This window comes from Kogia breviceps, chromosome 1, assembly GCF_026419965.1.
Source record: "Kogia breviceps isolate mKogBre1 chromosome 1, mKogBre1 haplotype 1, whole genome shotgun sequence".
NCBI classification, from domain to species: Eukaryota; Metazoa; Chordata; class Mammalia; order Artiodactyla; family Physeteridae; genus Kogia; species Kogia breviceps.
This window is the reverse complement of record NC_081310.1, coordinates 23726987-23753483: the sequence shown is the minus strand read 5'-3', so window position 1 is coordinate 23753483 and position 26497 is coordinate 23726987. Positions and strand designations below refer to the sequence as shown.

The 26497-nt window shown below is 36.3% G+C and overlaps 1 protein-coding gene, 1 non-coding gene and 1 pseudogene across 23 annotated transcripts in view; 1 reads left to right on the top strand and 2 right to left on the bottom strand.

Moving 5' to 3' along the window:
* CDC42BPA (CDC42 binding protein kinase alpha) overlaps positions 1-26497 on the top strand; it is a 313738-nt gene that overhangs the window by 61937 nt on the left and 225304 nt on the right. The window lies entirely within an intron of this gene.
* On the bottom strand, positions 326-16097 carry LOC131764302 (cathepsin B pseudogene; annotated as a pseudogene).
* On the bottom strand, positions 13119-13190 carry TRNAR-UCU (transfer RNA arginine (anticodon UCU)). The gene has a single exon. It is a non-coding gene; the product is annotated as a tRNA-Arg (tRNA).

Genomic DNA, 26497 nt, shown 5'->3' with positions numbered 1-26497 from the left:
AGTCCTTATTAGGAAATTTAAAGGGTGCTCTGCCTTGTCAGCAGTAAGGATCAGTCCACTGATGAGGCTGAGATATAGCCAGGGTTTGGAGTTATTTTCTGTGTAAGAGAGCTCTTTTTAACCCAGAAAGGATCAATTCAAATCGTATACACAGGTTTGGCCTAGTCTAGTCTTGTCATAGCCACCGTCTAAATTCTTCAGTCCTATCTGAACTGAAAAAATAAAAGGAATTTCCACCTTCATATCCACCTTAACCCAACCTGCCATATTAAAAGCAAAAACAAAAACAGTTTGTGCAGGACTGGCTGGATAGGCTGCAGTAGGCTTAACTTTTTTTCTGGTATTGATCAGTACATGAGATTCTGTCCACTATCTCTGATTTGATTCCACTGTAGTCCTTTCCTTAGAGAATTTGAAGAAGAAATTTTCACTCTGCTCAGTTTTCTAGAGTTGACAGCCAGCCATTAGGGGGTGGCATTCTGTACTCTCCAGTCCAGGATGCAGATGGTGTGGCCTCCCTTCATTTCATTTGTGACATGCGGGAAGTTGGCATACACCGGGAAGGTTCCCTCTACTGGGCCATTCTTGTAAATATCAGCAGTGATCTTCAGGAATATTGTAGAAACTGCAGCTGTAGTGCTTGTTATCTTTGTAGAAAGGAGGATAGCCAGCCTCACAGGTCTTGCTGCACTTGGGAGTGTCTCTCCACCTCCATCACCTGGTAGCTGAGAGCCATTGAAATGGTGCTCACATTGTGGGATAGAATAGGGCCTACAGCCTACATGGGCATCATAAAGGCCACCAGAGACCTTTCTTGGTCCAGAAATTCCAGGCTCCAGAGGGAAAGCCCCCATACAGCCATCCCCATACTTTGCAGTAGATGAGCAGGTTTTCAGCAGGCATCTTTGTGGGAGCATTCCTATTGGTGTCAATACAGATCTGATCAAAAATGGTTTTTATGGCCCCAAATGCCCAGGAAGAAATGCAGGACTGTTGGTAATGTCTTTTTAATGTTTAGACAGTTTAGCCACTACTCCTCGGTAGCAAAATGATTTTGGCATATCCATTTTCTTAGCAAACTGTACTCTCTGAGGCAGCTTGAATCTATCCAGGAAATGCTTAAAAAGCCCATTCAGTTCATATCCCCATTATGGAGGCTGAACAGTTCATCTGCAGGGGTGCAATATAGGGTCTGCTTGGGATACTAGGCAGCACCATCAGGCAGAAAAGGATGGCTAGGGCCCACCACACTTTGGCATCTGGATCCTGGATTTACTGAAGTTGTGGAGACCCTAAGCCTGGAGTTGCCATGTCTAATCTCAGTATCTGGTGTCTGGAACCCGAGTCCACCATGTTGCCACTTGGACAAGATATAAAATATTTTAATGACATGATTGTCACACTGAACCTAATAGATATAGTTAGAATTCTCCATCCAGCAGAGAATTACACATGTTTTTCTAGCACATACAGATCCTTCTTAAAATTTACATGTTCTAGGCCACAAAGGCTGCTTCAGTAACTTCCAAAAAATCATCATTATGCAGACCATAATCCCTGACCTTAATAAAATACAATAAATATCAGTCAGATAGCTAAAAATGACCCAAATGCTTGCACACTTACAATCATAGATCATAAGAGGAATTATAAAATAATTAGATATTAATGGAAATGCTGCACTTCAAAGTTTGTGAGATTTATAACTTATATTTACCAGGAAGTAAGAAACTTTGGTAATTGGTATGGGCTGAACTGTGTCTCCTTCCCCACCCCCTCAAAAAAAAAAAAAATGGATATACTGAAGTCCTATCCTCCAGTACTTCAAACTGTGACAGTAATTTGGAAATAATGTCTTTACGGAGTTAAGTTAAAATGAGGTCAGTAGGGTGGGCCCTAATCTAATATAATTGGTGTCTTTATAAGAAGGGGAAATTTGGACATAGGCATGGACAGAGGGAAGGTGACATAAAGACATAGGGGAGAAGTTGTCCATCTCCAGCCAGAGAGAGAGGCCTGGAACAGATCCTTCCTTCATGACTCTCAGAAGGAACCAATCCTGCTGATACCTTGATCTTGGACTTCTAGTCTACAGAACTGTGAGAACAAATACATTTCTGTTGTTTGAGCCACCCAGTCGGTGATACTTCAGTACAGCAGCCCTAGCAAACTAATAGAGTAACTAATGAGACAAATATTAATTCAGAAGTTGGAAAAATAACTATAGTAAACAAAAAGGAAGGAAATAATAAGGCCAGAAATCTGTTAGAGAGTAGATATTATCAAAACCCAAAATTAGTTCTTTAAAAAAGTTAATATATTTAAAAATTGTTGGGTACATGATTTGTTCAATTTCAGAAAAAGCATAAATTTAATATACATCTATTAAGAAATAATAAAAGAGAATATCTTTAATTTGATGAAGGATATGTGCCCAAAAACCTAAAGCAGACATTAATGGAAAAACTTTACATGCATTCCATTTTAGATCAGGAATAAAACAAAGATAGTTAACTGTTTTTTATGTTACTGGAGTTCCTGGCCAGTGCATTAAGAAAATAAATAGAAATGAGTTAATGGGATTGGAAGAGAAGAGATAAATCTGTAAGTGTTTATAGATCACCTATATAAAAATCTGTAGGGGAAATAGACAAACTATATGTATTAATAAGATAATTTAGTATTTCTTAAAAGATTGTTTTTTGAAAATCAGAATTCCTTTGTACTCAAAATAATTAGCTAGAAGGGATGATATAAGATACCATTCACAATAATAAAAGAAAATCAAGTTTCTAGAATGTAATCTGACAAGTAATGCACAAGATCTACATGGAGAAAATTCTAAAACTCTTATTAAAATGTATGATAAAAAGACCTGAAAAACAGATATACCATATTCAAAATACAGAACAAAATATTTCTGAAGATGTCAGTTCTCCCTAAATTAATCTATAAGTTTTGTGGAATGCCAATCAAAATTCAGTGGATATTTTGAGAAATTTGACATACTAAATAATTTGCATAGAACTTCTGGTTCTAACACACTTGTTTATATCATACCAAATCTTCTGCTGAAAACAACTGGAAAACCTTGATTAAAATATAAATTCATCTATTTGAAGGCATAAGAGCTATGAAATGATTAAGGACTCAAGGGGCTAAGAGTCACAGAAATAGGTATTTTGAGAGGTGAACCCCCAACATTCAGCTTTACCTTTCTCTTGGAGGCAGTTGTCTAGAGGCAGAGAAGTTAGAATTTTCAGAATTTCACAGGTAAGGGAAACTAAAACTGGAGTTCAGTTCTCAATAAAGAGGAGGGCTCTGTTAAATATCTCAGGTAGTTAATTGGAACCCCTGAAAGGCTACACCATTTGGTGTAAGGACAAATGGAAATAGGCCAGCCCTCACAAAACTCAACTCAATTCTAATCAAATCAATCTCAGATTGGATTAAGGTAATCAGTGTAGTAGAAATGAAACATACAGTGATTTAAATTAAAACTTGATAGGTTTCACAGCAAACTGAAGAGAAGATTGGTGAACTGAAAAATAGGTCAGTAGGAAATATCTAGGCTGAAGCATGGAGAGGAAAAAAAATGGAAGGAAAGTTTAAAAATAAGTTAGGATTGATATGAGACATAGGAAAAAAAAATTAACATGTATGTATTTATATTTCCAGAAAGAGATAAAAGAGAGAAAATGGGACAAAAACAACATTTGAAGAGATAATGGCAGAGAATTTTTCAGAGCTAACTAAAAACAAATCCGTACATAGATTCAAGAATTCTGTTGACTCCATGACAGGATAAATACATCTAGGCACGTAATGCATCCAGCCACATAATTGTAAAACTTCTGAAAACCATAGATAAAGATACAATTTTAATAGTAGTTAGAGGAAAGGGACACGTAACTTCCAATAAGCAATGAGAAGACAATTCATCTTTTAACAGAAATGATGGAAGTTGAAAATAATAGAAAATGGCATCTTAAAACTGCTGGAAGAAGGAAACTTGTCATCTATGATTCTATACCCAGCGAATATTTTTTTTTAATGAAGGCAAAAGAATGAAGTTGGATTCTACCTCACACCATATAAAAAATTAACTCAAAACAGATCATAGACTTAAATGTAGGAGCTAAAACTGTGATACTCTTAGAAGGAAACATAGATGTAAACTTTTTTGACCTTGGTTTGGGCAGTAGTTTCTTAAATATATCACAATCACCAAATCACAAGGACCAAAGAAAAAAGATAAATTAGGTTTCATCCAAATTAAAAACTTTTGTGCTTCCAAATAACACTGTCAAGAAATTGAAGAGACATTTCACAGAATAGGAGAAAATGTTTGCAAGTTGTATATCTGATAAGGGTCTATTGTCCCAAAATATATAAAGAATATTTATAACTCAACAATAAGAATACAAATAACTAAAAAATTGACAACTGATTTCAATAGAAATTTCTCCAAAGAAGATATATAAATAACCAATAAGCACATGAAAAGGTGCTCAACCTCATTAGTCATTAGGGAAATACAAGTCAAAATGACAATGAGATACCACTTCTCACCCACTAAGGTGAATATAATTAAAAGACAGTAATAAGTGTTTGCAAGAATGTAGAAAGATTGGAACTCTTGTGCATTGCTGGTGGGAATGTAAAATGGTACAACTGCTTTGACAAACAACCATTCAGTTCAGCAATTCTATTCCTAGATACATGCCCAAGAAAATTGAAAACACATGTAAATACAAAACCTTGTACATGAACTTTCATAGTAGCCTTAGTCATATTAGCGAAGGAAACAGTCCAGATGCCCATCAAGTGATGAATGGATAAACAATTGTGGTATGTCCTTAAAATGAGATATTATTCAGTCACACAGGGAATCAAGTACTGATATATGCTACAACATGGATGAACCTTGAAAGCATGCTAAGTGAAATTAATCAGATGTAAAAGGACATGTATGACTCAATTTATATGAAATATCCAGAATAGGCAAATCCATAAAGACATAGTAGATTCGTTGTTGTCAGGAGGTGGTGGGAGGGGGGAGTGGGGCATGCTTACTTCTGGGTGTGGGGGTTCTTTTTGGGGTGATAGATATATTCTGGCATTAGATAGAGGTGATGATTGTACAACTCTGTGAACATATTGAAAACCAGGGATTTATACACTAAAGGGTGAATTTTTATGGTATATGAGTTATGTCTCAATAAAATTCTTTTAAATGAAGGTAAAATGAAGACAAAGAAAAATTAAGAATCTGTTTTTAGAAAAAGAAAAAACTGAGAATCTGTCATCAGGAGACTTAAAGAAAATCCTAAAGGGAATCTTAACAGGCAGAAAGAAAATACTCCCAGATGAAGCACAGAAATGTAGGAAGGAACACAGAGCTTCGGAAAGGATAAATGTCTTTTGATGACTATATAAAACAATAACAATAATGTCTTGTAGGATATGTTAAGTATGTAGGCTTAGATTACATAACAACAGTAGTACAATGAGTAGGAAATTGGGAAATTAATGTGTTCTAAATCTAATCATTATCTGCAGGTGGTAAGAATACTAATTTAATACATTGATATTATAAAATGTAATCTTTAGGACAGCTATTTAAAGAGAAGTAGTATAGTGTATAATTAATAAGCTATAGAGGTAGAAAAATCAAGTGATGGAAAATAAAAAAGAATATTGAGCAGATAGAATAAGAAATGTTAATACACCTAAACATTTAAGCAATTATACAAAATATAAACTGAGTAAATAATCCAAGTAAAAGATTGTTCACTGAGATAAAGAAGTAAAACTCAAGATCTGTTTAGAAGAGATACATCTTTAATATAAGAATATAGAAAAGGTAACAAATTTTTAAAAATTACAAATGAAAACAAAGTGATGTGTCTATTCAAGGAGTATTTCTCCATCTAACCACATATAAAGAAAGAAGTGCCGTATGTTAACAGATTCATGTGTCAGGAAAATATACATATACCCATTGAACTGTTTTACTCACAACACTGAAAACAAATGTGTGGTTTTTCTTTTTCTCATACCAACCAGTTCTCCAACTCTGGTCACCATCTGGGCATCTGACAGTTCAGTTGAATTCTGATATTATCTGCCTGCGGTTAGCATGAGATCCGACAAGACTGCCCCTACTTCAGAAGCCATTTGCAAGTCCAAGGCCACCCGTACTTCTGACCAACCAGCTATAAATTAAGGGCTCCTATAACTCCTTCCTCAATAATTTGCCAGGAGGACTCATAGAACTCAGGAAATATACTTAAAATATTTTTTATTAATGTATAAGTTTCAGGTGTACAACATTATAGTTTGACATCTGTATACACTACAAAGTAATTACCCCCTAAATGTCTCATTACTGTCTGTCACCATACAATTGACCCCTTCACCAATTTTGCCTACTCCACCAACCCCCTTTGCCTCTGGTAACCACTGATCTTTTCTCTGTATTGATAAGTTTGTTTTTCTTTTGTTTGTTTTGTTTTTTTAGATTCCACGTATGAGTGAAATCATACAGTATTTGTCTTTTTCCTTCTGACTGATTTCACTTAGCCTCTAGAGTCATCTGTGTCGTTGCAAATAGCAAGATCTTATTTTTTTCTTATGGCTGAGTAGTATTCCATTGTGTGTGTGTGTGTGTGTGTGTGTATATATATATATATATATATATATATATATATATATATACACACACCCCATCTTTATCTATACATCCACCAATGTACACTGAAGTTGTCCATATCTTGGATATTGTAAATAATGTTGCAGTGAGCATTGGGGTGCATAGATCTTTTTGATTTAGTGTTTTTATATTCTTTGGCTAAATACTCAGAAATGGAATAGCTGGATCACATGGTAGTTCTATCCTTAACTTTTCGAAGAGTCTTCACACTGTTTTCCATAGTGGCTGCACCAGTTGGTTTTTCTTTTTCTCATACCAACCAGTGGTATGACACAGTGTTGGGAAAAGTGGACAGCCATGTGCAAAAGAATAAAATGAGACTACCAAATTTACAGTCCCACCAACAGTGTGCGAGTGTTCTCTTTTCTCCACATTCTTTCCAACACTTGCTATTTTTTGTCTTTTTTATGATAGCTGTTATAATGGGTGTGAAGTAATATCTCATTGCAGTTTTTACTTGCATTTCCTTAATAATTAGTGATGTTGAACACCTTTTCATGTGTCTGTTGGCCATCTGTATGTCTTCTTTGGAAAACAGCTTCTCTGCTCATTTTTAAAATGGGTTCTTTGGGTTTTTGTTGTTGTGGTTGAGTTTTATGAGTTCTTTATATATTTTAGGTATTACCTCCTTACCAGACACGAAAGATTTGCAAATATACTCTCCCACTCAGTAGGTTGCCTTTTCAATTTGGTGATGGTTCCCTTTGCTGTGCAGAAACTTTTAGTTTGATGTAGTCCCATTTGGTTATTTTTGCTATTGTTTCCCTTGCCTTGGAGTCAGATCCACAAAAATGTTGCTAAGGCTGATTTCAGTGAAGTTACTGCCTATGTTTTCTTCTAGGAATTTTATGGTTTCAAGTCTTACATTCAATTCTTTATTTTGAGTTAGTTTTTGTGTATGATGTAAGATGGTGGTCTAATTTTATTCTTTTGCACATGGCTGTCCAATTTTCCCAACACCATTTATTGAAGAGGTTGTCCTTTCTCCATTGTATGTTCTTTGCTCCTTTGTTGTGAATTAATTACCCATATATGTGTGGATTTATTTCTGGAATCTCAGTTCTTTTCCGTTGAGCTCTGTGTCTGTTTTTTGTCAACACCATACTGTTTTGATAACTATAGCTTTGTAGTATAGTTTGAAAGCAAGAACCATGATACCTCCAGCTTTTTTTTTTAACATCTTTATTGGAGTATAATTGCTTTACAATGGTGTGTTAGTTTCTGCTTTATAACAAAGTGAATCAGTTATACATATACATATATCCCCATGTCTCTTCCCTCTTGTGTCTCCCTCCCTCCCATCCTCCCTATCCCACCCCTCTAGGTGGTCACAAAGCACCGAGCTGATCTCCCTGTGCTATGCAGCTGCTTCCCACTAGTTATCTATTTCACATTTGGTAGTGTATATATGTCCATGCCACTCTCTCACTTTGTCCCAGCTTACCCTTCCCCCTCCCCGTATCCTCAAGTCCGTTCTCTAGTAGGTCTGCGTCTTTATTCCCATCTTGCCCCTAGGTTCTTCATGACCATTTTTGTTTGTTTGTTTTTTAGATTCCATATATATGTGTTGGCATACAGTATTTGTTTTTCTTTCTCACTTCACTCTGTATGACAGATTCTAGGTCCATCCACCTCACTACAAATAACTCAATTTCATTTCTTTTTATGGCGAGTAATATTCCATTGTACATATGTGCCACATCTTCTTTATCCATTCAGCTGTTGAAGGACACTTAGGTTGCTTCCATGTCCTGGCTATTGTAAATAGAGCTGCAGTGAGCATTGTGGTACATGACTCTTTTTGAATTATGGTTTTCTCAGGGTATATGCCAGCTTTGTTCTTTTCAAGATTGTTTTGGGTGTTCCAGATCTTTTGTTGTTCCATACAAATCTTAGAATTATTTGTTCTGGTTCTGTGAAATATGCCATTGGAATTTTGATAGGGATTGCATTGAATCTGTAGATTGCTTTGGGTAGTATGGACATTTTAACAATACTAATTCTTACAGTCCATGAGCACTGAATAGCTTTTTATTTATTAGTATCTTCTTAAGTTTCTTTCATCAGTGTCTTATAGTTTTTAGTGTATAGGTCTTTCACCTCCTTGGTTAAATTTATTCCTAGGTATTCTTCTGATGCAGTGGTAAATGGGATTGTTTTCTTAATTTTTCTTTCTGATAGTTCTCTATTAGTATATAGAAATGCCATGGATTTCTGTGTATTGATTTTGTATCCTACGACTTACCTTAATTCATTTATTAGTTTTTTGATGGAGTCTTTAGGGTTTTCTATATATAGGGTTTTCTGTATATATATATATATATATATATATATTTGCACTTCTACAAACAGTTTCACTTCTTTCCAATTTTGAGTCCTTTTATTTCTTTTTCTTGTCTGATTGCTGTGGCTAGGATTACCTATGCTGTGTTGAATAGAAATGGTGAGAGTGGGCATCCTTGTCTTGTTCCTGTTAGAGGAAAAGCTTTCAGCTTTTCACCGTTGAATTGTATGATGTGGGTTAGTCATATGTTGCCTTTATTATGTTGAGGTACATTCCCTCTGTGCATACTTGTTGAGAATTTTTATCATAAATGGATGTTGAATAATATAAAATGCTTTTTCTGCATTTATTGAGATGATTATATGATTTTTATCCTTTATTTTGTTAATGTGGTTTGTCACATTGTTTGATTTGCAGATGTTGAACCATCCTTGCATCCCTGGGATAAATCCCACTTGTTCATGGTGTATAATTCTTTTAATGTATTGTTGAATTCAGTTTGCTAATATTTTATTGAGAATTTTACATCTGTGTTAATCATGGATATTGGCCTGTAATTTTTTTCCTTCCTCCCTCCCTCCCTCTCTTTCTTTCTCTCTCTTTCCCTCCCTTCCTCACTCCCTCCCAACCTCCCTCCCTCCTTCCATCCCTTCCTTTCTTCCTTCCTTCCTTCCTTCCTTCCTTCCTTCCTTCCTTCCTTCCTTCCTTCCTTCCTCCCTCCCTCCCTCCCTCCCTCCCTCCCTCCCTCCCTTCCTTCCTGTCCTTGTCTGGTTCTGTATCAGGGTAATGCTGGCTTCATTAAAAGTGTTTGGAAGCATTCCCTCCTCTTCAGTTTTTTGGAAGAGTTTTAGAAAAATAGGCATTAACTGTTCTTTGAACATTTGGAATAATTCACCAGTCAGTCGATTTAGTTCTGGATATTTGTTTATTGGGAGTTTTTTGATCACTGATTCAATTTTGCTGCTAGTGATCGGTCTAGTCAGATTTTCTTTTTTTAAAATTTTCAGTATTGGTAGATTGTATATTTCTGGAAATTTATCTCTTCTAGGTTATCCAGTTTGTTAGTGTATATGTGTTCCTGATGTTCTCTTATGATCTCTGTATTTCTGTGGTATCAGTTTTAACTTACCTCTTTCATTTCTGATTTTATGTTTTTGAGTCCTCTTTTTTCCTTGGTTAGTCTAGCTAGAGGCTTATTGATTTTTTTTTTTTTTAAATCTTCTCAAAGAACCAGCTCTTGGTTTCATTGAGCTCTTCTATTGTTTTTTTAATCTGTTTTATTTATTCATTTTCTTATATTTAGTATTTCCTTTCTTCTGCTAACTTTGGGCTTTGTTTGTTCTGTTTTGTTTTTTTTCCGCCTAGTTCCTTTAGGTATAAAATTAGATTGTTTATTTGAGATTTTTTTAAATGTCTTGAGACAGGCCTGTATTGCTATGAACTTCCCTCTTAGGACTGCTTTTGCTTCATCCCATAGATTTTGGTACATTTTATTTGTGTTTTCATTTGTCCCTAGGTATTTTTTGATTTCTCCTTTGATTTCTTCAATGACCCATTGGCTGTTCAGTAGCATTTTGTTTAATCTCCATGTTTTTGTGGGTTTTTTTTTTTTTTTTTTTCAGTTTTCTTCTTGTAATTGGTGTCGTTTCATACCATTGTGGTCAGAAAAGACACTTGATATGATTTCAATTTTTTTTTTGAATTTATTGATACTTGTTTTGTGGCTTAACATGTGATCTATGCATGTGAGAGAGAATGTTACATATACACTTGAGGAGAATGTGTATTCTGCTGCTCTTGGATGGTATATTCTCTATGTATCTATTAACTCCATCTGGTATAATGTGTCATTTAAGACCAGTGTTTCCTCACTGAATTTTCTGTCTAGATGATACATCCATTGCTGTAAGTGGGGTGTTAAAGTCCCCTACTATTATTGTATTGCTTTCACTTTTTCCCCCTTAGTTCCGTTAATATTTGCTTTATATATTTTTCATGCTCCTATGTTGGGTGCATATATTTCTTTTTTATTTTTTTTGCGGTATGTGGGCCTCTCACTGCTGTGGCCTCTCCTGTTGCGGAGCACAGGTTCCAGATGCACAGGCTCAGCAGCCATGGCTCACGGGCCCAGCTGCCGTGTGGCATGTGGGATCTTCCCGGGCCGGGGCACGAACCCATGTCCCCTGCATTGGCAGGTGGATTCTCAACCACTGCGCCACCAGGGAAGCCCAGGTGCATATATTTCTATAAATGTCTTCTTGGTGGATTGAACACTTTATCATTATGTAGTGCCCTTGTCTTTTATAAGTCTTTGTTTTAAAGTCTGTTTTGTCTGATATGAATATAGCCACACCACCTCTTTCCATTTCCATTTGCATGGAATATATTTTTCTATCCCTTCACATACAGTCTGTATGTATTCTTTCTTTTGAATTGAGTCTCTCATAGGCAGCATGTAGATGGGTCTTCTTTTTATCCATTCAGCCACTGTGTATGATTTTTGATTTGTGAATTTAGTCCATTTGCATTTAAATTAATTATTGATTGGTATTTACTTATTGCCATTTTGTTAGTGGTTTTCTGGCTGTTTTTGTAGCTCCTCTCTGTTCTTTCTTCCTCTCTTTCTCTCTTGTTTGCTGGCTTTTTTTAGTGTTATATTTAGATTCCTTTCTCATTTTCTTTTGTATGTTTACTATAAGTTTGTGTGTGTGTGTGTGTGTGTGTGTGTGTGGTTATGTGAGGTTCACGTACAGCATCTTAAGTATACAGTAATCTTTTTTAAGTTGATAGTAACTTTTTCAAAAGTTTTAAATTATTCTGTCATCTTTTATATTTTTGATAACACCTTTTCCATGTTTTCATATTATGCTTTCCTTAACTAATTATTGTATTTTTAATTTTACTATTTTGTCTTTTAACCTTCATACTTGCTTTGTAAGTGATTTATCCACTACCTTTACTATATATTTACCATTTCCCTTTTGTATGTTTTTCTTATTATTAATTAGTGTCTTTTCTTTTCAGCTTACAGAAGTCACTTTAGCATTTCTTATATGGCTGATGTAGTGGTGATGAGCTCCACTCTTGCTGAGTTCTGAATGATAACCTTGATGGCTAGAGAACTCTTGATTGGAATTTTTTTTTCTTTTAGCACTTGATTAAGTCGTGCTACTCCCTGTGGCCTGTAAAATTTCTGCTGAAAAATCTGCTTATAGCTTCATGAGGTTTCCCTTGTATGTACTAGGTTGTTTTTTTCTTTATACTTTTAAGATTCTCTCTTTATCCTTAACTTTTATCATTTTAATTATAATGTGTGTCCCTGTGGTTCTCTTTGAGTTCATCTTATTTGGAACTCTCTGGGCTTCCTCAACTTGTGTGTCTGCTTCCTTCCCCAGATAGAGAAGTTTTCAGCCATTATTTCTTTTCTTTTTTTTTTTTTTAAATTTATTTATTGTATTTATTTATTGTTTGGCTGTGTTGGGTCTGCGTTGCTGTGTGCAAGCTTTCTCTAGTTGTGTCGAGTGGGGGCTACTCTTTGTTGCGGTGCGTGGGCTTCTTGTTGCGGAGCACGGGCTCTAGGCACGCGGGCTTCAGTAGTTGTGGCATGCAGTGTCAGTAGTTGTGGCTCGCGGGCTCTAGAGTGCAGGCTCAGTAGTTGTGTCGCACGAGCTTAGTTGCTCCGCGGCATGTGGGATCTTCCCGGACCAGGGATCGAACCCGTATCCCCTGCATTGTCAGGCGGATTCTTAACCACTGCTCCACCAGGGGAGCCCCAGCCATTATTTCTTAAAATAATTGTTCTGGCCCTTTCTTTCTTTCTTTTCCTTCTGGGACCCATATAATGCAAATGTTATTCACCTTGATGTTGTTCCAGAGGTCCCTTAAGGTATCTTCAATTTTTAAAATTCTTTTTTCATTTTGCTGCTCTGTCTGGGTGATTTCCATTGCTTTGTCTCAGCTCACTGATTCATTCTTCTACTTCATCCAGTCTGATTTTGAACCCCTCAAGTATTTTTTAAGTTCAGTTATAACTTCTGTTTGGTACTTTATTATATTTTCTATCTCTTTGTTTTGTTTTTGTTTTGGTTTTCTTTGGCTGCATGGTTTGTGGGATTTTAGTTCCCTAACCAGGGATTGAACCCAGGCCTTGGCAGTAGAAGTACCAAGTCCTAACCACTGGACTGCCAGGGAATTCCCTCTATCTCTTTGTTGATGTCCTCACTGTGTTTTTTCTTCTCCCGAGTTCAGTGAGCCATCTTTACAGCATTACTTCTAACTGTTGTGTAAGTTGCTTATCTCTGTTTCATTAAGGCCTTTTTCTGGAGATTTGTCTTGTTCGTCAGTTTGGGACATATTTTAATGCCTCATTTGCCTATGTTTGTCTTCATGTATTGGGCGAAACAGCTACTTTTCCAATTTTGAAAGAGTGGTCTTGTGTAGGAGATGACCCATGAGGCCCAGAAGTGCCATTTCCCCTGCTATCAGTGCTAGGCACTCAAGGGATGGCACTCGTGTGGGGTACATACACCGGATGGGTGTGGCAGAGCTGGGGCTGCTCTGCAGGGAGGGCAGGGTGTGTTGCATTTGCCTGGCTCAGCTGCTGCATAGGGTGGGCTGGGTGCAGAGTACTCGTCCAGCCCCATTGTAGTGTGGCTGGTGTGTGTGGTAAGTGGGGGTTCAGGGTGCTCACCTGACCAGGTTGTGGCATGGTGTAGGTAGAGCATCCCTCCTGGTGCTAACAGGCTCGAGGGAGGACACCAAAAATGGCATTCATCGGCTCTATCATAAGCAAGTTAGAATGTTATTGCAAAGTTTGCCAGTGCTTCTGTCCCCAGAGAGTGTTCCAGCTGGCTCCTGTCTCTCTGGCAGCTACTTTAAGATTAGTAAGTGGGTCTCCCTTGCTTATGGTGTAGGTGCTTTCCAAACCATTCCTTTTGCACTGGATCTCAGGGTGAGTGGGTCTGTATATGACCCCTTTAATAGTGGCTTCTCCCTTCCCTTTGGTTCTGTGGTTCTCCTGGATTTAATTCCCATTTATTTGCTAAATCAGATGTTTTGGGGGTCACCTTTCCTGTGCCAGACCCGAGGGTTGGGGTACCTCATGTAGTACTCAATACCTTCACTCCTAGAGGAGGAGTTCTATATTTTTGGAATTCCTGCTAACTGTGGGTAACTGCTCCTGGGCTGGTGTCCCAAGTAAAACAATGTTTCTGCCTCTCCTACCCCTCTCCATGTGTCTCTTTTATCTTGTTGCCAAGGTGTTGTTTATCTAGTTCTCAGGTCCTTTCCAGAGGAAAACATCTCCTTATGTAGCTGCACATATGTTGTGTTAATGGGAGGAGGTGAGTTCAGGGTCTTCCTATGCTGCCATCTTTAACTTCTCCCAGAAGTTTACTTGATATTACTGGTTTATTGTAACAGATAAGACTCAGGAACAGCCAAATGGAAGAGATGTATAGGGTAAGGTATGGAAGGAGAGGTATGGAGCTTCTCTGCCCTTTCTGAGTGTGCCACTATTCCAGTACCTTGATGTGTTCAGCAACCTGGAAGCTCCCAGAAGCCCTTCAATTAGGGGTTTTTATGGAGATTTCATTACATAGGCATTATTGATGAAATCGTTGGCCATTAACAACTCAATCTCTAGCCCCTCTCCCCTTCTCTGCATGTTGGGGGTGGGGCTGAAAGTCACAAGATTCTAATAATGGAGTAGTCTTTCTGGCAACCATCCCCCCACACTGAACTATCTAGGGCCACCACTCATCTCCTTAACATACAAAAGAATATTGTAATTCCACAAATTCTAAGGGTTTTAGGAGCTGTGTGCCAAGATCTAGGGACAAAGGCAAAATATTTATTTTTATTATACTACATCCATTATAACTTTGTATTGTCTAATTGACAGTTTTTATGTATATAGAGCAAAAATGGACAGAACTAAAAGGATAGACATATCAATTTCATAGTAGGAAATTTTAACACACTGTTTTCATAGCTGATGCAAGTAGACAAAAATCAGTAAGGAATAAAAGATGTGAACAACAATTAACAGACAACTTAATTGACATAGTACACTATGCTCAACAGCTGACGAACACATGGAACATTTACCATTTATTAGTATATCAAGATGCAGTAGATTTTTTTGTATATGGACCTTGTATCCTGTGACTATTTTAAATCCATTTATTAGTCTTAGGAGATATTTTTTACATGTATGGCTTCCTGTTAGATTATCTATGTTGTGTGCTATCTGGTCTTTATTTCCTATTCCTACCTGCTTTATAGTTACCAACATGAAAATTCAATCGCCATAGTTTGGCAGAAACCTTCATGGTGAAAGCCAGCTATGCTTGCTTGTTTTTTAGTATTCTTACATGCACTTAGTTTTGATGCTATACCAGTTTCTTTCATCCTAGTTCTGAAATATGTTTAAAAGGTGATTTTAATAGTTTTTCATATTTACTATGTTTAGAAAGGTCATTCAAAGTATCTAACCTTGTATACCACCAAAATTCTATATGAATTTTAGACTCAACTTGTCTACTTAAAAAAAGTGTTATTTTCATTGGGATATCATTAAATTTACAGATTAATTAAGGGAGAATTGATACCCAGTCTTCTTTGGGATTACAATATGATTTATAATTTTTGAGAAGAAAGATGGGCAGTTTTCCTAAACTTTTGGCTCATTTACTAGGTATTTTTTCTTCTGTTGCTGTTGTTGGGATAGTTTACTACCATTATATTCTGATTTTTTTCTTGGAAAATATGAAAGCTATTATTTTATATATACTAGTTCTTTAATATTACTTCGGTTACCAGCTACCTTACCAAATTACCTTGTGGTTTCTGATAGTTCCTTTTCATTTATTATTTTATTCCTTTTAAAGTATACAATTATATCTTCTGGCAAAAATGCGAACATTTGGAATATACACTGACAGTTTCTTTATGAGCTCTCTTTAGTCTTTGAGTTTATTAATTTTGAGCTTTAAATCCCTGTGTTATTGCTCTTACCTGTGCCTTAATTTTCTTCTGTAATGTAATTTGGGCTATGGTTTCTCCATTCTTGTCTCTATCTAATCCCATTTTATTCATCCTAGATTTCAGGAATTCTTTAAAATATCTGATTCGTTGATGTTATTCTTCTTATTTTCCAGTGTTGTAATTTTATTCCTTTGAACAACATATATTTTCTGTAATTTCATGAGATTGAGAGTGAGAGAGAAGTAAATGAGTGTCCCTCGTTTACCATCTCAAAACCATCTTTAAATACTAACAAAAAGAAAACATCAACAAAAGTCAGTGTACCTGGCTCTTGGTGCTTCAGTAATTGAATATTTCTTGACTGGTCTGCACAGCTGAGGTTCTTTATACTACTTAAGTGTTTCCATCCCTTGAGAATCCCAGTCTTCCCTGTTCTGCATCTACATACCTTTCATGAATGTCTCTAGTCCCTGTACTCTAGAATCCTGGATGTTTTTGATACTTTTTATTTCTGGGCTATAAGACGTTGCATCCATGTAAGGACATAAGGTTCCAGTTACTCTGTTCTCTTTGCCTCTGGGTTTTAACCAGTATGTTGGAGCCAGAGCAGGTTCAGTGTTACCAGGATGCCCTGTTAAAAAAGATTAAGACATGAACTTGGAGCCAAGCTGGAGACTTCCCACTACCTTCCTTCAAATGTAAACCTTTGTTCCCCACTTTGGATCTCAGAATAGACAAAAATTATGTATATCCAGCTAGCTCAATTGTTTCCAGTCAGCCTTAGAAACTCATTTGATAGTGGAACAGAGTCTACTAAGATATGGGCTTCTAGGCTGATTGCTAGAGGACAAGTCTTGAGTCTTAATCCACTTGTTAATCGTAGACAGAAGTGAAGGAGAATTACTCACCTTTGTTTTTCAACACTTGTCTCTTGAGTCTACTAGAGAGGGTAGAACCTTTCTTGCTTTAAAGATAGACTGTTTTTATTCACTCCAAATTTGAACTTTAGGAAGAAAAAAGCAGCAGGATAAGTTTTACAGAAATGGGAAGTAGAACAGAGTGAATTTGCCCAGGCACTCACCTTTTATTGATACAGTTCCTGCAGATACTTTGAAATGACTCATGCATTATATTTAAGGCCAGTATTAATGGATATTGTGTTTTCAGAGAAAGTGGAGGTCATCCCGGCCTAACAAAATATATTTTGTTATTACTGTTGCTTCTTTAAAATCATTACATATTTGCAAATGAGTGAAAGAATTGATGGCAGAATGCAATCAGTGAAAGAACTGAATGGGAAAATGAAATCAGTAGATTAATGAGTTTATAAAAATGGGAGTGAAGATGTAAGATACTTTTATCTTTCTAATGGGGAAAGTGAGAACCTTGTACAACTTCTTCCTAACACTTATACTTTTAACTTTTAAATTCCTTTTTTCTGTGTTTAATGTTTGTCTTCACTAATAGACTCTTAGTGAAGGCAAGGACTGAGTTTCTTTATTCATTATACTCAGTACTTAGCACAATACTTTTAAATATAATAATTTTCCTTATTGGAGATTAAAAACAGAAAAATGAAGTTCTGTTTTTCTTTTATGCTTCTCTATTTTGACTAATGAAAAAAATACTTATTAACCATATACTATAATCCAAACATGTTCCATACCCTTGATTAGGATCACAGTCTAATCTACAAGAGGGAAAGGTACACAGCATTGAGATCAACTTCTCTAATTTTGGGGGCATTTCTTTCCAATTTTATTTCTATTCATAGGTAATAAAATTGGGATAGTTTTATAAACATTGATATCTAACCAGCTTTTCTAACCAAATATTTTAAGTCTTTTCCCCATATGTTGAAACATTTCTTTTAAACCTGATTTCTAATGGCTCCATAGAAGTCCATTATGTGGAAGCTCTGTAATTTATTTAACAATAATGTTAAGCTGGAATGTATGCTCCATGAATATAGGAATTTTTTCCCTGTCAGTTCACTGCAATTCCCCAGCACCTACAACAGTGTCTAGTACATAGTAGGTGCTTAATACATAAAAAATGAATGAAATATTTAGGTTGTTCTATTTTTTCTATATTAGAAATAATTCTCTCCAAAGCTTTTTTGTACAAAATGCTTTCACTGTATTTCAGATGCTTTTCTAAATAATTACTTCTAGAAGAAACTTCTAGAAAAGGATCTTGCTGGTTGAAAGGATATGGACAAATTTATATGATTTCAGAGTCATTTTCTCTATGAAATAATGTTATCTGTGATTTTTTTACACTTTGTTTTATAAATTTTCTGTAATAATTATATTCTAAAAGAATCAAAATAGTTATTTTTTTCTTTTAAGTGCATTTCTTTTATTCAGGGAGCAGTTAGTGATCTTGTGCCTGGAATATAGGGTTTTTGTTGTTGGTGGTGAAAGATGAGGATTGAAAGTTTTCCTGGGCAGATGCAGCAAATGATTTGGTATGCTATTATAAGGAACGTTATTTCATAGGAATGGTAGTCCTATCAAATGTTAATAAGCAGAGTAGTGATAGAATCAGAATGATAAGAAAGATAATTCTGATAGTGTAGAGGAAGGATTTGGTAGAGAAGAGACCAGAGGGAGGGAGATCCTGGATTTCTCTCTAGCCTCCACGTCATTCAATTAATCATTGATTTTTTTTAATCCTAAGTATTTCTTGAATTTCTTCTTCTCTTCCTAAGTTAAGTCCTCAATATCTTTCACCTCAGCTACTGCTGTAACCTTCTCATTTCTTTCCCTGCCTCAGAACCATTCTCCACAGAGCTATTAAAGTGATGTAGCTAACAACCAAATATGAAGAATGGTTCCCTATTTTCTACATTTTAAGGTTCTAGTTGATTAGCGTGGCATACAAACTCTTCCATTATTTGGATCCTTCACTTTCATTTCTAGCTATTCCCTGCTGTGAAGAAAACCTTTCCTAAGAAAGAAAACTGCTTATTATCCCTGATTGTCTTCACCCCTCTCCCCCGCACAGATAGCACCTGCTTCTGAGCCTTGCTCATGCTGCCCCCATTTCCCAAAATATTCCCTCTCTCCAGTCAGACCCCCCTTGGTCCCCTTTTTCTGGGGCTCACTGTGTGAGACTCATGTCAATAAAATCTTCCAAGAAACGTTAACATACATATTCACAGATTACATACCTCCATACTTTCTCCTGCCTTTTTGGCTTAGGAATCTCTCTTCTGTGCTTTTTATAGGACCTTGTTTTTACCTTTCCTTTCATGTTGTACTATAATTATCTGTTTAGTTATGTTTCCCACACTGGACTGTGAGATTTTTGAGAGCAAGGGCTTTTTTATTTCTTTGTATTCTCAGCAGTTAGCATAATGTCTGACATATAGTAAGGTGGTCAAAAAGGAACCTATTATCATTTTTCAGGTGAAATAATGAGGGCTTGAACTAGGCCAGTGGGCAAGAAGGATGGGTGGGATAGACAGATTGTTAAAGAAGTCACTTTGGATGTCAGTGATAAGTTAAAGGTAGAAATCATAGATGATTGAGGTATGCAACCTGAGTAAATGAGTTTAACGTGCAGGTTTTTGACTTGTTAAATTTGAAATATTTGCTGAACATTCTAGAGAGATGACTAATAGGTAACTAGAAGTATGGGTCTACCTATTAGGAGATAAGGATTTAGGAGTCATCAGCATAGAGATATTAATTAGGGCATATGGAATAGGTAATACAGGTCAGGAAGGAGAGGAGATATAAAAAACGTGGAGTAGGGATCCTTGGGGAAAATCATTTAATAGGTTACAGATAAAAGAATAAGTAGGGAAGTGTATTGATTGTCAGTTGATGTCCAGTAGTGAAGAGAGGTTGAAACAGATGAGAGTTGAGAACAATATGTTTTATTTGGAATTTGGAAGGTCATTATTGATCTTTGAGAGAGTAATTTCAGTCCAGTAGAGGGAAATAGCAACTAGATTGAAATAGGTGATTGAAAGAGGCTGAGAAACTAATGATGAACAAGTGGAAAAGGCAAGAATATAGTACTCTTTACAAATGTGCTTTATGGAGAAATGATACCTTGTGGAAAAAGGGATGTGATACCACTTTCTTGAGAGGAAGGTAGGATGGCAATAAAGTTTTTGTTTTATGTTTTGTTTTTGGATGGGAGATGGTCATGGAAAAGTTTATCAATTGGTGTTCAGGAGCCATAAGAAAGAAGGCTTGAAGTCCAGAAATAAATCTTTAATGGAACAAGGGAAAGAAGAAAAGGAAGGGGAGAGTCTGGCGTTAAGATCTCAGATGATACTGTTATCCTTCCAAGTGGTGGGGTCACTTCTTCCTTGGGCTCAAAAGGAAAAGAAGTAAGGAGAAGTAGAAATATAGAAACATTTAAAGGTGGTATGAGGGAATGTGAAGGATCTATTTTCTGTAAAGTAGTCTACCAGGTCATTAATTGCAGGGTAAGGTTTGGATAGGTTAGGGATAGGATAGATGGTGGTGGCAGGGTGGCACAGGTTATTTTAGAAGATTGGTAAAGGACAAAGGATTAATGGTGAGGCTGCAGATAGATTTAGGGCTCAGTTGAGATTGAACTATGGAAAAAATAAAGCAATAATTTAAATACTTAAATAATATGTATATTTGTTTATATATTTTTTCCATAATAGGGACTGAAGAAAAGGACAGGACCCTGGAGAATTGCTTATAGATAGTTACTCATTAGGATTAAGGCAGATAGTTAAGGACAGTGTTATTTGCTCTGTAGTCCTAATGCTTGGAATAATTGAAGAATGGGTGCAGGGTCGGGAGTGGGCTGCTGCAGACAGCAGTCTGGCTGTCAGTAGACTGAGAATAAGTCCTGCCTGGTCATAGGGCAGTGTGATCCAGAGTCAATTCATAGTATTTAATGCATGACTGATAATATTTGAGATTTAGTATGAGAAGGTGCCTTCCTTCCTTTTCTTTTCTCTTCTCCTTTCTTCCTTCCTTCCTTTCTCTCTCTTTCTTCCTTCCTTCCTTCCTTCCTTCCTTCCTTCCTTCCTTCCTTCCTTCCTTCCTTCCTTCCTTCCTTCCTTTTTTCCTTTTTTTCTTTCTTTCCTCCCTCCCTTCCCTCCTTCCCTCCTCCCTCCCTCTCTCCCTCTCTCTGTGCTCTGTATGTATATCAATTAAAGTATGTAAAATAAAAGCAACAAATAGATTGTGGATAATTTACTCTATCTTAAGACACAGTGAATTTTGTACAGAAAAGTAGTATTGGCTGGTTTATGAGTTCTTACTGCTTAGTTATTTATTCCTGGTTAAAGTATCTCTGGTGGCCTTACATACCCTGTAGTAGTTATCAATTAATAGATTTCAAAATGCAAAGACAGCCCTAAAGAGAGAATTTTTTTTTTTCTCCAAAGGATTTCGTCTTCTATCAGGAATTTGTCATTAGGTATTATATAGACCCAGTGGATAGGTTCATCTCTGGCATGGATATCTGACAGAAACAGCATTTCTCTCAATTATGCTTTTTCTTAAAAAAAAAAACAAACAACTCTGAAAATGAAAGCATAATTTATGTACCTCCTACAAGAAATGCGTAAATTATGGGAAATAATAAAGGAGCAAGATATAATTGAAAATCAACAGCTCTATGAGTTAAGAACCTTCTCTCTACGACTCAATTGTTGTCAGTTACTGCTTAACTTAACGCTGGGTTTTCCTTTTTGCTTTCAGGAAAACCTTTAACTTACGCCCTGGGTGTTGCCTGTCCACAGTTTCCTGGTGGCTCACCGCTTCTGCCTGCTCCAGCCTTGCTCCGGCAGCTTCAAGGCTTCTGGGCTTCAGAGCTTGTTGTGAAAGCTTGCTGCTTTGGCCTGCTACCCCTGCTTCAGGTGTCAAAAGCTTTTAATTAGCTTGCTTCCTCTAATTACCATAACTAGGCCCTAATGTGTCTGCATAACCTAGTCTTAGGGTCTGAGAGGAGAATTATTTTTAGCCATTCATTCTTCCTTAAAAACTTTGTACCCTGGCTCTCCTGGGATTCAAGGGAGAGTGAAAGAAGTTTGAAGTTATATTGCATGATTCACCTTTGAAGCCTCTGTATATGGGCTAGTCTTCAGTCTGTAGGGGCACACTGGCATGGGCATACTATATTTTTATAGCCAGTGTCTGCTCTAATTGGTCAATGCCCATGCTGTACCAATTTCTAAATATTTTGACTATCACTACTATATATATAAATTGCAACTCCATAGAGAGGATAACTCTAGCTGGTTTAGTGAACTCTTTGTAGTGTTTTTAGTTTGCTTGTTAAGGAGACTCAGTATTTTTTTAATTAAATATTTTGAATACAGACTGATCACTAACAGAACAGTCTATAAAAAACAAATACAGTGATTTCCATACATATTAACAGTGATCACCATTAATATGACAATGGGAATCAAGACTATAGGCATGATGAATGGGAAGATCTCTTCAAGAACCTGGAGAGCTATTCAGTACTCATAGTAGTAAATAACTCAAGCTCTGTAATCGGGTAGTGAGGACTGTAGAACCTACTTTAGAGTGGTGTAGGAATTGATTTTGGCAGTATATGTATTGTGCTCAGCCCAGTGCCAGTCACAGTAAGCTTTCTATAAATGAGTTGTTTTTGTTTATTATTATTAATAATCAGTGATGCTAGACATTATACAGCAGAGATAAAAAAGAGACAAAGACATGGAGCAATAAATAGTGAACAGTAACAATACACAAAAGATAATAAAAGCTAAGTTGTGAATTTGAGACTTTAAAAGCCATACATAATTGTTAAGAGAGCAACATGAGGGCTTCCCTGGTGGCGCAGTGGTTGAGAGTCCGTCTGCTGATGCAGGGGACACGGGTTTGTGCCCCAGTCCGGGAAGATCCCACATGACGCGGAGAGGCTGGGCCCGTGAGCCGTGGCCGCTGAACCTGTGCGTCCGGAGCCTGTGCTCCGCAACGGGAGAGGCCACAACAGTGAGAGGCCCGCGTACCACAAAAAAAAAAAAAAAAAAAAAGCGCAACATGAGCTGGAATAATCTGGTACACACTTAAACCTTAAGATACAGAATTGTATCTCTTTTATCATAATGCCTTATTTTTATTTGAGTTTCAGTATCAATTTAGTAGTGTACTTGAAGCTGAGCGTATTGATACCTTTCAACTTTCTATGTATATACACTCATGGATTACAAATCACTTGTTATTTATTCAGTAAATATTTACTGCGTACCTATTGATTCCCAAGCACTGGGCACATACTAGTGAACAAATGAGAAAAAAATAATACCTACCCACATAGAGCTTATGTTCTAGTGAGTGAGGCAACAGTAAGCAAAATACATAAGTAGAATATACAGTTTGTTAAGTAAAAAGAGCTAAGGGGAAAAGGAAGCAAAGAAATGGGATAGAAAGTGTGAAAGGGCAGAATGACATTTTAGGGAGGGAGTGAGAGAGCAAACCATGTAGCTATAGGGGGGAAAGACCATTTGAGACCTACGGAATAATAAGTGCAAAAACACTAAGTTGAGATTGAACAAGGCGATCAGTATGTTTGGAGAGAGTGATCTAGGAGGAGAGTAATATGAGATCTGGGAGACCACGATATGTTGGACCACGATACTTATAAGTTATAGCAAGGACTTTGACTTCTACATGGAGAGGGATCAGAAACTGAAGTTTTGGAGCAGAGTGTCATGATCTGAGCTAGTTTAAACAGAATCACTGTGGCTGATGTTTTGAGAACAGATTTTGGGCTGTGAGAGCAGAAGTAGAGAGGCCAGATAGGATAGTCCCCGCAAGACATAATGGTAGATGGGAATGGTATGGACTAGAGGAGGAGGTATGGCAAATTCTGGATATATTGAATGTAGACTAGATTTGTAGAACTGCATGCCAGCTGCTTCTTGGATATTGAAATTCTGTTTAATATAGTATGATCATTCCTAAGTTATATGTTGTATCTATAAGTGATGATTCTTAAATCATGTTTAAGAACTCATTCATTTACATTTGTCACCTGATTTTTCTGTAGTGTTTGCAGTGTTTCTAACATAGTGCTTTTAATATGCTGTCTTTAAAGACAGCTCTATATTTGGTGTTTTAAAAAACATGTCTTTGTTCTGTATTAAATTTATAATCTTCCCGTCCATACTAAATGTACTTTCCATTTTGATCAAATTGTATTAAAAAGGACATTTTAATGTACTACCCTCTTATATGTCAGTTAGCTGTGGTTCTTGAAAATCTAGAACCTGAAGTTAGATTTCTAGGAGAATCTTCTACTTCTCCTCCTCCTCCTCCTCCTTCTTCTTTACTGAAATGAACGTGAAAATGATCTGTAGTGTTAAAGGAGAAAAGCAAGATCAGTTTTATTTTATCACTTCATCAACTTCATATTCTTGTCTCATCATGTCATCAATTTGATAATTTAAGAATATTTTTGGAACTGACTTTAAAAAAAATTGAAGTGTAGCTGATTTACAATGTTGTGTTGGTTTCTGGTGTACAGCAAAGTGATACACATATTTTTCATATTCTTTTCCATTATGGTTTGTTACAGGATATTGAATGTAGTTCCCTGTGCTACACAGTGGGACTTTGTTGTTTATTTTATATATAGTAGTTTGTATCTGCTAATCCCAAACTCCTAATTTATCCCTCCCTCACCCTGTTTCGCCTTTGGTAACCATAAGTTTGTTTTCTTTCTGAACTGACATTTTTATTTCACCACATCCCACCTCATTCCAGAAGAGTTTTTAGGCAGCTCATGAAACTGTTGTAAGATAGCTTTGAGAATGTTTTTCACCCTGCAGCAGCATGGCATTCCTGATTATCACATAGATGTGTAATATGGGTCTCATTTTGGCCAGTATCAGCCACATTATAAATACCTCAGTAATTAGTGGTCATTTCATGATCAGGATGAGGTATGGTATTACATACTATCCCACCCCATGCTTCAAAGTTTATATGTTCTGCACAGAAAATGTAGAAAGGGGAATAGAAATCATATCCCCTAGAAATACCTGATTTTTAAAATGTTTTGATGCCTGTCTTTCTCAGAATAAATATGGCATAGAAATGTATAGCTATATACTTTATGTTTATATATAAAAAATTAATTTTAGTGTACAAATTTTAATAAATTTCTTTTAAACAATATATTATGAACTTTTCCCTATTAAATAGTATTCTTTAACAACATTTTCAAGAATATTAATAATTTTCTATTGTTTGTGATATATTGAGTCACTTTCACCTTTCAGAATATTTAAGTTATTTACAGTATTTTACTGTTGGAAACCATGCGTAAATATTGTGACTTAGTTTTTATTTGTATATATATATGTTCATTTGAGGATATTTCTAACTATATTTCTATGTTGATGTATGTGTCATGGGTATAAATTTATAAAGTTGGAAGTTGAAGAGATCAAAGCTTCTTATTTTCCTAGTTACAGAAATGGAAGAAATTAGGATGTATAACATGTACCACATATTAGTGATAGAGTAAACAACAGTTGAGAGATTGGGCTATAATGTGCTTAGTGCAATGCTTGACACGTAATAATAGCTATTGCCTATTGAACACCTATTAAGTGCCAGACCCTGTTTTAAATATTTTATACTTGTGTATAACCTGAGTCTGGCTGTTGAGTCCATGCTATCACCATTACCCTGAACAGCCACAATAAGTGCTAGCTCAGTGTTTGAGTGTTCAATAAGTGCTAGCTTATTTCTACTGCACAGCTCTATAATCCAGAGGTGGTTTTGGTTCCAGTATTATTTGGATTTTAGAAAGATAATTTAATACATGTACTCTACTTTATATAACAGTCCTATTGGGGTTTTGAGCAGAACCTCATAAGCAAATGCATTGGTGTTTCTGCAATGAAGCATGTTTATCTTTACACTGAGATTAAAAAGAAAACAAAACTCCCACCAAACCATGCTTAGCCTCATGTCAGTATATGTTGCCAAATGAATTGTGAAAACCCTTTGGCTTTTAGAATTGCAGGTAAGGGATTGTGGACCTTCATAAAACTCTTAGAAGAGTAACTGGCATTTAGAAGACACTCAATATGTGTTGGTGAATACTGCTACTACTATACTGGTTATCATCAGATACTTATATACTCATAGGCATAGAAAATTCGTGAATCACACAGTGCTGGGAGGAGTTCTTTTCACACCACATGACCTGAGAAGGGCAAATCTAAGTATTGGAGTCTTTCAGCCATTCTTCTCTAAATCAGAATAAGAGAGGGCTTAAGTGATAGCCGTCCTTACTTCTCCCCTGTCTTAAATGTAGGCATGTCCAGCTCTTTGCTCCTATCCTTCCATCTCTTTGTGCTCCCAGTTGTGCAGCATATGATTTGTGTCTACGGAATAGTGAAACTTGCGTTTTCAGACTTTCAGAGATCCTAGTGAAAAAATATTTCAAGTTTTTCCTTGTTCTTTATCACAGCACTCCTCCCCCCACCTTTTTTGTGGTGAGAACATTTTGATCTACTT